The sequence below is a fragment of the Ananas comosus genome, linkage group 11 (assembly GCF_001540865.1).
Source record: "Ananas comosus cultivar F153 linkage group 11, ASM154086v1, whole genome shotgun sequence".
Classification (NCBI taxonomy): domain Eukaryota; kingdom Viridiplantae; phylum Streptophyta; class Magnoliopsida; order Poales; family Bromeliaceae; genus Ananas; species Ananas comosus.
The window spans coordinates 5,133,640-5,145,865 of record NC_033631.1 but is presented as its reverse complement, the minus strand read 5'-3'; the positions used below and the strand labels follow the sequence as shown (position 1 = coordinate 5,145,865).

Genomic DNA, 12,226 nt, shown 5'->3' with positions numbered 1-12,226 from the left:
AAAAAAAAAAAATCGTACATAAAATATTCGCCGCTTTGCAGAAAATACCGTTTTTCCACTACGACCTCTCCTCGATCAACGCCATCTCGCAGATCTCCGTCGTCAGATTTTCGCGCGGATTGCCCACCAGTGCCGATCAGCACAGACAGACAACAAAGCCTACCGATTTCGTTTCGTCTTGATCGACCAACGGATTCATACAAAAATCCAACCTTCTTCAGAATAGAGGAAAACACACACAAAAGATTACATATAAAACATGTATTTTTGGATTTTCTCGAAATCCGTGCGTCAAACTCAAAATCCGCAAGCGCCATTAGTTCCAGAATAGCTGAACCGGTCGAAACGAGCTATTGGACTGCTATGAACAGAGTCCGGTACGAGCCAGAAGCCAACTTCTCACCGCGGCTTCTCCGGAAAATCGAGTTACTATTCACTTTAAGTGAAACTTAGAAATCCCGTAGAATTTCCGTTTTAACTCGTTTTCGCCCAAAACTTGACGAGTGCTTTTGTAATTAAATTACACACAAAAACATCGTCAACTGAGAGTTTAGCTACACTGCAAAAATCTCAGTCCTTACACCGATTGAGAAGATATACTCATAATCCAAATAGAGAGTATTGGAATGCCTTAAAAAGAGTTTTGAGATATCTGAAGGGGACTGTTTCTTATGGATTACATGTCACGCCCCGGGGTCCCTTTTTGATTTAAAAGCAATGCAAAAGCACCCAAATTTTGTTTTGAAAACCTGACCTCCAGGGTATGCTAGATCCGCCATAAATATAGAGAGTCCACTGTTCACACGGACAGAGTCTCCTCTGTATTTGCACGGCGTCCCACAAGTACAAGACGTATAACCAGGATACAATCACCACAAATGAATATACAACATTCAACTATTTACACATTCATACACCATTCATACACCATTCACATTCAGGGTTTAAACATAAATTCATAACTATTAGTTTAAAATGTTTCCTTTCCGGAAACTCATTTTGAAATACTAATTTATGAAAATCATGAGGAAACCTTTTCAAAACCGTTTTCCACACGAAAACTCTTTTTCTTTAAAACACGCTACCACGAGGGGTAGAAAATCGTTTTCATCTCAAAGAAAACCATGCGTTCTTTAATTCATTTATTAAAATCACATTTATCCAAGTAAATAAAATCAACTGAACCAATATGTCTAAGTTATATCAACAGAAATAAAGAGGGTAGCAACTAAACCAAACAAATCGGGTCAGAGGCTCTATCGACCGCTACGAACGTGTCTCACGTCTCGTCTCAACCCTCACTACACGCAATACCTGAAAAATGGTGGGGGGAGGTGAGAACATGTAAACATGTCTTCCTTCCCAGTGGGTACCGCAAGCCGACGAAGACGAGGAGTACTCACCGGATCAGGAAGAGATAAACAAGGTCATGAGCAGATATAACAAATACAGTAGCCATAAACTGAAAGGAAGTAGAATAACAACAGAATACACAACTACCGCTACTGTAACGAAGAACTGAATGTATACATGGATATCAAAACTATAGTAGCAAGACAACTGTAAGGAAGAACTGTAAGTATACATGCAACAACTGCTACTATAGCTATATGCGTCAACCGGACAAGTAGTTCAAAAATACCCAATCTGGAACAGCCATATTGGTCCGCAATACCTCAGGCCTGCGACTCCAGCATAAGCTCTTGGGTCTGAAAGCATATAACCCCTCTTGGGCTCACGGGCTGGCACCTGCAACCACTTTTTCGGAAAAGAACACCCTCTTGCGATGGATCAGACCGCTGGTGTTCGTGAAATGCGTACGAGCAGTGGCGATCAATGCTGATATGCTCAATAGCCAACCGTCGGCAACCAGTCGACAATCCTGCCCCCTCAGGGCACACCAACCGTATAGGTCATCAAACTGTAAGGAAGCACAAGAACCGACCACTCAGATCAACTAGGATGGAACAACTCAATATCCTCCCAAGAGTATGCAAGTACTTCTCAATGTCAACTAAATGTATACGCAAGAACCGACCAATAGGTCACACGAATGTCACATCATGTATTGATGAAATCCAGAACTACCGTTAGCCACTAGACGACAATCCTACCCCTCAGGGTACACCGACCTCATAGGTCATCAAACGACAAGAGTCACGAACTGAATTACTAGGTCACAAACATGTCAAATAGTGGATCTGAATAAACTATAATCATCCGTCGGCAACTAACCGACAATCCTGCCCCTCAGGGTATACCGACCTCAACAGTCATCGAACGACAGAAGTCAAGGAATCGACCGAATGGGTCACAGTACTAGATACCAAAACCGACCAACTAGGTCACGGATCTCACAAGCAATCATAAGCCAGCTCTACTACTACTCGTGATACTAGACATGTTGACAACCAAGTAGAGCATAACAAGAATAACGAATGTGCTAGGCTCAACATAATATATATATGCGCAAGATAGTAACAAGAGCAAGGGTAAGAAGATATCACCAAGCGTGCACCACCGTACTGACTTCGGATCGAAGTACCCACCTATACGAATGTCGCACCTGTCTCCTGACTACGAAAGAACGTCAAGCTGACTAAGAACAGTCCACTGGGTTAGTGTCTAACCCACAAATAATAAACACTGAAACCACAACCCCACAAACAATCCCACGGTGATTGGTTTTCCGAAACCAATTACCGTAACTGGCCGGAAGTCTCGAAAATCGCACCAGGACTCGCCGGGACCCACGAACTGTCCTGGAACGCACCGACTCGTGCTACGAGTCACCCGCTGCGACTAAACACCATTATTCATGGGATTTGGCAGCAATAACACTAACTCACATCGAAACGATTATCGTCGGATAATCGTTCATTCGGGTTCCCAAAAGTGTCCAATTCGACACCGGAACTCACTGTCGCTCACCTGTCATTTCTGAACCCTCGAAACGACACGGGTGATCAGCCAACAAGGCTCAGCGATGACACAAAATGTCACAAGGCACCGTCGGAATAATTCCGAACCAAAAGCACGTTCGGTCGGCGGATTTTTGTCGACGAACGCACCGGAAATCAATTTTCGATATCTGCAAGGGCCTGGGGCCTTGGACAATCAGTCCAAAGGTCACCTACTGCCCACACACGCTGCCAACAGCAACCACACTAAGCACAAATGCATAAAAACTCTCCCGATTACATGAAATCACATTATTTCATGCGATTTTCGGAGTTTTATGGCCCGACAGTGTAAACCGATGATCATTCAGTCAAGCCGAGACATCCGCTGATAGGTTTCGGCATGCCGGAGGCCGTGCTCACACTTCGGAGCATGGCCGGCCACAGTGGCGAGCGCGGGAGCAACGCGAAGTTCAGCCACAAAGCATGCACAGCGTGAAAAATATGCTTATCTCGCAAATCAGGGGCTCGCTGACCCCAACGAAGGTGGCCACGATGATCGGCACTAATCAAGGATCATCGTGCTCACCTTCAGAAGACTCGGGGTCGCCTCGGGTCACCGGAATAGTGACCGGAACCCCAAAACAAGGTGCAGAAAACAGTAAATAACCTTACCAGAGCAAGGTAAGGCACGGGGCAGCTGGCAGCGGCAGTACGGTGGGATAGCTGGCCAGAGAAAGGTGCGGCCGATGTGGGGAGGTCAGGGTGCGCGTCGGCCGGCAACGGGAGGTAGCGGCGACAGCGGGCAACGATGCCCTAGTCGAAGCAAGGTGGTGGAGAGCTCGGCTCCGGTGCAACCCGAGTCCGCACGAGCTCAGGTCCGGCTCCTCTCCAAGCTCCGGCCACGACGGCGACTGGGGGAGCTCCGGGGCAACCACGACGGTTCACCGAAGGCCGGGAGGGAGATGTCTCAGCCGGCGCAAGGCGGCGGCAGCGCATAGATGACGAGCTAGCTCGGGCTCGGGCCAATCTTGCGCTGGGAGGCTGCAGGAAGCAGGAGCGGCGGCGGTGACCAGTGGGGATGGCGACGACGGCGAGCGGGAGTCGCCGGAGGGCAAGGGAGGGCGGCACGGCCGGGAAGTGGGTGGCGGTAGCTTGCAGGCTGCGAGCAAGTTTGGGCTCGGCCCGAGCTAACCCCTGCTGGCCGCGGGTCGCGGAGACGGCGACGGCAGCGCGTGCAGCCGACGGGGGCCGGCGGGGATGCTGCCGGGGGTCAGATCTCGGCCAGGAGATGGAGGCCCGACGCGTGGATGACCCAGGGTGGCCTACAGCAGAGAGGAGGGGAAACAAGGTAGCGAGATCGGTGGAGGAAGGCAATGCGGCTTGTTCCGGCTGCTGGAGGCGCGCGCCGGCGGCTGGGGTGCGCGCAGCGAGGGCAGGAGAGGGAGATGAAGGTGGCTGGGGCCCAACTAGGGCTAGGGTTAGGGTTTCCTCTTTGGAACCCTAAAACCTAAACTTATATAGGGTGAATAATTGCAAAAAGGTCCTCCAAGGCTTTCTATTTTCAATCCAGTCCTTCACCATGCGTGTACTATGCGCGTACGCACCTCGATGTCCGATCTCATGCGATTCGGTACATAAAATGTAGGGGGTTTTGCGCGAGATACAAGAATGCCACTTTGACCTCACCTCGGAAAACATGTGATATCTAGCGATCCGTCCGTCGAATTTTTGAACGGTTCGTACCAGTACGATCAGCAAGATAGAGACATCAAATCCACGATTTTGTTTCGCCTATTTTGGTCACATATTTGCGACGAAACCCATCCTCTCTCCAATAGCAAAACTACACAAAATACACAGAATACCTATATCTCCAGTTTTCTCAAAATTCGTGCGTCAGATCTGAAATCTATCAGTGCCATTGGTTCCAGGATAGTCGAACCATTGAAAATGAGCTATTGGATCGCTATGAACAGAGTCCAATACACACCAAAAGCCATCTCTATTGATCGGACTCTCCGAAAAATCGGAGTTACTATTCACTTTAAGTGATTAGTATTAATCGCGTAACTTCTCCATTCTAACTCGCTTTCTCCTGAAACTTGACGAGTGTCTTTGTAATTAAATTACACACAAAAATATCATCAACAGAGAGTTTAACTGGACAGCAAAAATCTCAGCCCTTACATTACATTACACTGGTTTTTCTGCAGTATTGGAAGGATATAGTAATGCTAATTGGATTAGTGATACTGCTGATATAAAGTCAACTACTGGATTTGTTTTTCTTCTAGGAGGAGCACCTGTTTCCTAGAAATCAACTAAACAATCTTTGATTACTAGAAGTACTATGCAATCTGAACTCATAGCCTTGGATACAACTGTAGCAGAAGCTAAGTGGATTAGAGAGTTTCTTTATGATTTACCACTTATGGAGCGACCTTTAGCACCTATATGTATTCATTGTGATTGCAGATCTGCAATTGATAAGTGTGCCCAAGAGAATGTGGAGACAAAGATGAACAGATTTATGAAAGTGAGACATAAGTTCATTCGGCAAAATTTGAAGAAAAATGTGATTGGTTTGGAATTTGTGAAATCTACAAAGAATTTGGCTGATCAGCTTACGAAGGGATTATCTAGGACAGTGATCCTAGAACCGTCGAGGGGGATGGGGCTTAGCCCACAATAGAAGTTACCGGCGACGGCAACCTAACATGTTGCAGGTTCAATGGGTAGAAACAAGTCGAAAAGGTAGTTGTGAGGAGCACTGTTTTTATATCCTCATCCCTATGGCGACAGTGCTCATGTTTGCAAGTGGATAGGAAAGGAGTTGGCCCTAAATGGCTCCGAGACCTATAAGGTAGGGTGTGACCTTACAGATACCCTTTGAGGACCTACTATATGTGTGGAGTCGTGAGGCCGCAACAATGGGAAGAGGGCGGTTCCCTAAAACACACACGAAACAATACTAGTGTATGGCCATGAAAGCGCTCACCCGCTTAAAACCTAAACAGCTGTATCACGTGTGTTGTTTGTGGAAATTTGATTCACCGGTCTTGGTTCAAGGCGTAGTCCACCATTGTGCCCTCGGATGTACATTGACAAGCACTAAGTGAAGGTTCAAACCCGAAAGGTACCTTTACCGAATACATGGTATAAAAGATCCAGCATTCTTTTAATTTATTTTGAATTTTAGTTTATTTGTTTTCTTTATTTCAAGTTTTAAATCATGTAGGGGAATAATGGGTTTTTATTGGATTTTGTGATTTAAAACTTATTAAAACTACTTGAGGAGTCCAATAATTATTAATGGGCCTCTTGGGAGCCCAACTTAAAATATCCATGTGTGGCGTTTAGTCCCACATTGGAAACCAAAAGAGTGTTTGTGGTTTTTATATATTCATTTATTCTCAAGCTAGTTGCTTGGAAGAAAATGAGAGTTATACTCTCGTTTAAATACACACATGCACGCACGACACGAGCCGAGCCGGGCCGGGCTGGGCGCGCGCGGTCCATACATCTAGTTTATTTTACTTTTTATTTTGTCGGTTTTATCTTTATTTTAATCCTTATCTTTATCTTTATCCTAATCCTAATCCTTATTCGTATAATCTTAGGTTTATCTTTTTCTATACGGATTTGACGCGTTAAAGCAAGATTCTCGCCTACGTTATAAATATGGGGCGAGGTTGCACGAGTTAATTATAAACCCGAGCATACCTAAAGCCTCTCGCCTTTTTCTGCTCTCTGGATTTTCGCCGAGTTTTCTTTCGCTGGATCTGAAACTGGTTAGGTTCATCTTGCGCCACTTTGGAAGCGTGCCGACGGGGTTGAACATGGTCGTTGTATCGCTAGGAGTAATTGCCGGGAAGCCTCGCATGTAGAGAGGTAATTTCGCTTCTAGGACAGTGCTCTGCATGTCTCGATCCACAGGCCTTGTCTAAACCTTTTCTTTACCGTATTTGTTATTTAATTTCGTTTCGGGATTTTCCTAAACCTGTAATTAAATTTTCGAATTGGTTTTAAAGAATATTGTAATAAAAGATCAGAAAGTTTTTCCAACATTATTCACTTAAAACCAGTAATTAATAATTAGGTGTATTTTTTTAAAAAAAATGCTGCAAATTGAAATTCGGACGCCCTACCCCCTTGCGAGCCCCTCCTCCCTCTGTTCCTGCTTACAAGCAAACCAACAAGAATAAAAATGAAGCTCAACTCGTCAGCACATGCGGACATAAGCTTGTAGTCCAAAATGTAATGCAATGTCTACGCGTAGAAGTAGATAAAATAGAATCTAGACGATTAGAGCTAGAGCTACATCATCAAAAGATTTGCACAAACCACACAGCCTCAGGCTTAGGAGTCGAATTGTTTGGCTTGCATTCTACTCAATCTACTCCAAAAAATAAGCGTAGTAATTTTTGAGTTTTCAAAAAAAAAAAAGACAAGTTTTCTGAAGCCAAAAATGGTCTCAGGGTCAACATATAAATATTTAGATAAAATTCATAAATTGATAACTATTGGGATAAAAAAAAAAGGTGTAAACTTCAAATACCACCCCTGTGGTTTCGCACTTTCTCACTTTAGTACTCTGTGGTTTAAAGTGTATCAAGTTAGGGGTCCCAAAATTAGTGTATGACCCTAAGTCGTTACTTCTTTCTACACGGTCGCTACCGTATCCATGAAGGTTTCACATCCCTCATTCACTCGCCTTTTTAACAATTGCTTGAGATTATCATCTCAAGGAAGGTTTCCCTCGACCACCATAACCTATCTCCAATACCATGGCTCCAAGGCTATTGCATACATCTATCACACATCCAAGTACTCCTAAGCTCATGTTTAGCCTTGAGCTCTCACATCACCAAGTTCAACCTTAGGATCCAACTTGGGTACAATGCCACTACTTTCATATACTAGATTCCATCCTAGGCTAAACACCATGAGTATTCTAGCCCGCTTCCAAAGCTCACATGTCACCACATGTACTTAATTTATCCATTTCAAATAAGAGGGTTACAACCCTAACCTTTCCTGGAATACAACCCAACTATGCTTGGTTTATTTACCAACCACACTGCACATTAACATCCTAAGAATCTAAGGATAAGGGAAGATCAAACCACCTTGAGAGCATTCCCTCTCCTCTTCTTGGATTTTCCTCAAGATCGAATTAAGCTTCAGTCCATACTAACAGGTCAATCCAACTTTTAAATCTCCACACAAGACTTTCCATGTCGTGACCATGTCCAAATCCTATATACCCTTGGTCATAGGTACATTCCAATAGTGCCTTATACATCAATAGAATACTGCATATTTTATCCTCAGATCACCGGCACTCTTCACTTAACCCAAACTAGGTGTGCTATAAACACATCTTGTTAGCACTACAATTGGGCTAATCACCTTGTAAGCCTACTAAACTTACAATCCCATAGAGGACTAATCGCCAACACAATCAACATAGTGTGTAAACACGCTATGTTTGATCACCGGCCTGAACTAACATGTCTCTACAAGCCACATCATGTTCCTCTACCTTGGAAGAACAAAGCCACCATCCCTCATTGTTCTACTTACTAGCCTTATCAACTTGGCACCAGTTTCAATAGTCGCCACTTGGCTACCTTATTCTCGTCATCCGATCATAGTTCGGTCTTACCTACGCCGTTTCCCCATAGGTCGTGCCCTTGCACCCATCATCCATCTTTACCGAGGCAACGCGTCCATGTCCATTAAGACAAGAATTAACAAATCTCCACGGTTCCCAATCCTGACACCAAGTCAAGACACGCATTGGCTTCTCAAGACCACACATCTCGACCACAACAAGAAGCCTCGCCCTTAGCGACACTTAGCTCGCAACATCGGAGGGCCATCTAGTCCCCGCAACATCTGTCCCACCAAGTAACTTATCATAGTCACTCGAAGGATAACACACGTACCTAGGCGACCCAACGATCAAACATAATCTGTCGCGCACAACAGCCGACCCAATCAAGCAAAAGTCATAAAGGCATACCCCTACTCCACTTTCGACATTATGTTGTCTGCAGCCAACATGATCATCTAAATGGAGGAGTCGCAACACCTTTAATCCGCCTCCAAAATGCTATTGGAGACACATTTTGACCCAATCATTTTACTTTCGCCATAAGTTCCGTCCACTCACAAGCCTAGGTCTTTACGGGTTTCCAAGCCTAAGTTCTCCTAGGTCCTCCTAGACTGCTTCTACGCTCTGATATTACTCTAATCTGTCACGCCCCACGACCGCCACTTTGTCAGTCCGAGCGTGCGCACAGATCGTCGAACGGACAAAGTCTCCCCTGTTCGTCCAAGGCTCAACAAAGCATGTACATTGAATTTCTCATAGGAAATACAACATGATACAGTTCTGCACGAGGGCATCACACAAGAGCAAGAATGTAAACCTAACTATTACAACATTGGTACAATCACATTTTTACATGCATTTTCTCACTTTACATTGATACAAGAATAATTCCTCCAAAATACAATTATATTCCAAATTATATTTTCAATAAACTTTCTTTTGCTTGTACATAGGGCGACCTAAACTGGGTGACCCTGCTATCTAGGGCGCAACGCCCACGCCTCGATCCGGTGCCGCTCCACGAATGGTGGCTCTGCAACAATAGGGGGTGAGAACTAAAATAAGTTTCCAATGGGTTCGGCCGCCGACCTTGCCGACTTTTCCACTAGGTCCAATAAGGCATAGTAATGCGAAAGGAGATAGCAATGCAATATATAACCAACTGAACATATAGTCTACCACTACTAAACATACAACATGCAACAATGACTACTACTATGCCTAACAATAAGGAATGAATGTCATGGTCCAATATGTTCAATAGTGTTCCTTGCACACTCTTGACCGAATTCATTCTTGACCCAATTGGGGCTTCTCACAAGACCAGTCCAACTCACCCCACTCAGCCTCGTGGAGAATAGATACCGCTCCATCACCCACTATAGCCTACTCACGGGGATATCATGATCGACCCATCACTCAACCTGTGATCTCATTATGCTCACTTTCTATATAAGATGCAACAATGCAAACCAGCACAGGATACAATATGATCAATCAACCTGTTTATTTTCTCTTTGACCCAATCATACCGGCTAACCCGAAGGTTGAGCCCTGACTCACAACCGAATCCCGCAAATGAGGAGCACCGCTACAACCCATTGGGCACCGTCTGCTGGGTAGCTATGTTAACCCACCTGAAGTACTCCGGAAACTAATGCTTGGGTGGAGCGACCATCGCCAAGCCGACAGACGTAATGTGAGTGTGATCTAATCCTCTAACTTGAGGATACCCTACCAACTAGTAGTAACAACAACAGAGGATCTACCAATCTCTAGCATGGTCCAGAGGATCTATTTCAATCCCTCGCATGCTCAATAACATCACAGTACTAGATGCCACGCTACAAATGCATTGACCTAATCTGTTCCACATACACTCGAGAGTTTACCCAACTCATGTAGCGTGCATCAATGGGATATACAAACACCACACAATGTGAACACAAGCAACTATGCAATACTTCATAATGATATGGTAACTCAATATCATGCCATAATCCAATGATCCAATTTCATATTTCACATGTGGGGTTCTCTCAATTCATGCCATAACCTCTCATGCACAACACATTATGCCCAATCCATGGTTCTATCACAAGGTTCACATTCAATATCATAATGACAACCAATGCATCATTTAATTCAATGTCTACAATATTTTTTATGTCCAATCCACTAGTTTGTTCTCTACTAGTTCAACATGTCACTAGGATTCATGTGTCACTAATTTCATGCATCCTAAGTTTTAAGTTAGCATCACAATTATTTATATATACATCAAAGGAGGCATGCAAATTTCTATCAAAAGGCTCCGTTTGGCAATGGAATTATGTCATACGGGATAAATTTTTTTATCCTTGGTATATCTCAATATTCTAGAATAGAAAGGAATACCAATAATTTTTTATTTGGATTTATATTAACTTATACTAGGGTATAAGCAATATGATGTTTGGTTAATTTCTTGAAACAAGACAAGGATAGTGAAAAAAGTTAATTGAATTTTTTTTAAATGCCAATTTTGCTCTTATGAATGTTTCAGATTCATAGCATGTGTTATAGAATATATAGCACATGGAAAAATGTAAATATATTTTCAATAATTGTACAAAGTAATTTATTAATTAATCAACATGATTAAGAAATAACCTTTATTTTATATACACTATAATATATATGCAAGTATTATTACAGTAATTAAATTTATACTAATAATATATATACTAGTAAATACTATATATAGAAATAGAATGGGAGGATGAAGTAAAGTGGGGGTGCGGGAGTCGAGGCGTCATAAATAGAAGGTGCGTGAGTCGAGGCATCATAAAAAGAAGGAAAAAAATCACTTGTTTATTGCCCCACCTTTAAATTCATCAAGGATAAATTTTATTCTACGGGTGGAGGAGAATATAATTAACGGGTTATTTCAGGATCAACTGGAATAACCTGCTTTGACTAGAATAAATTATACCTGACAAATTTTATTGTGTTTGGAAGAATAATAAGGATAAAAAGGGTTATTCCTTAGATATTCCATTACCAAACGGAGCCTAAGAGAATACTTGAACCCTATTATACATAATCAATAGATAGATAGATATATATATATATATATATATATATATATATATATGCTCAACAAAGGAAATCAGACATAGGAAGAAATCCAACCATTCCGGAAGCACCACCCACCTCATATCAACGTCAAGAAGCGAGAAATCAAGTCCCGCAATTTACCGTTACCGTCTTAGCTCGACCCAAGCCTAACGAACCAAATTCCGCAAATCTCTCAATCGGACACCATAACCTCGTCTTAATCCAAAACGAAGTTGTCCTCTGCGTCGAATTATCCTTCAATTAAGATTTTACAAGATCAATTTAATTCCAAATCTCATGATGACATAAGCCCCAATTTCTAACCCTAGGTTTCATGAATTCTCAAGAACACCAAAATCCATAATAAACCTTTACTCAATTTTGTTTAGAATTACATGGAGATCTCAAATACACTAATTGTAAAGAATTTAATACAAACCCTAACTCAAATCCAGAAACCTCACCTTGACTACATATCTTTCCAAGCTAAATCCACCATTAGAGAGCTCCTTCAAGCTTCTTCTCCACTTGAAACTTCCAAAATCTCTATTTCTTTTCTCTTTAATGGAGAAATTACAAGAGAAGTGGAGAGAGAGATGTGAGG

General features: G+C 43.0%; 1 long non-coding RNA gene across 1 annotated transcript; it reads right to left on the bottom strand.

The window, feature by feature from the left end:
• Nucleotides 9,476–12,177, bottom strand: LOC109717247. The gene is made up of 3 exons (XR_002218132.1): nucleotides 12,087–12,177; nucleotides 11,719–11,877; nucleotides 9,476–9,556 (listed from the first exon to the last, which is right to left on the bottom strand). It is a non-coding gene; the product is annotated as an uncharacterized LOC109717247 (long non-coding RNA).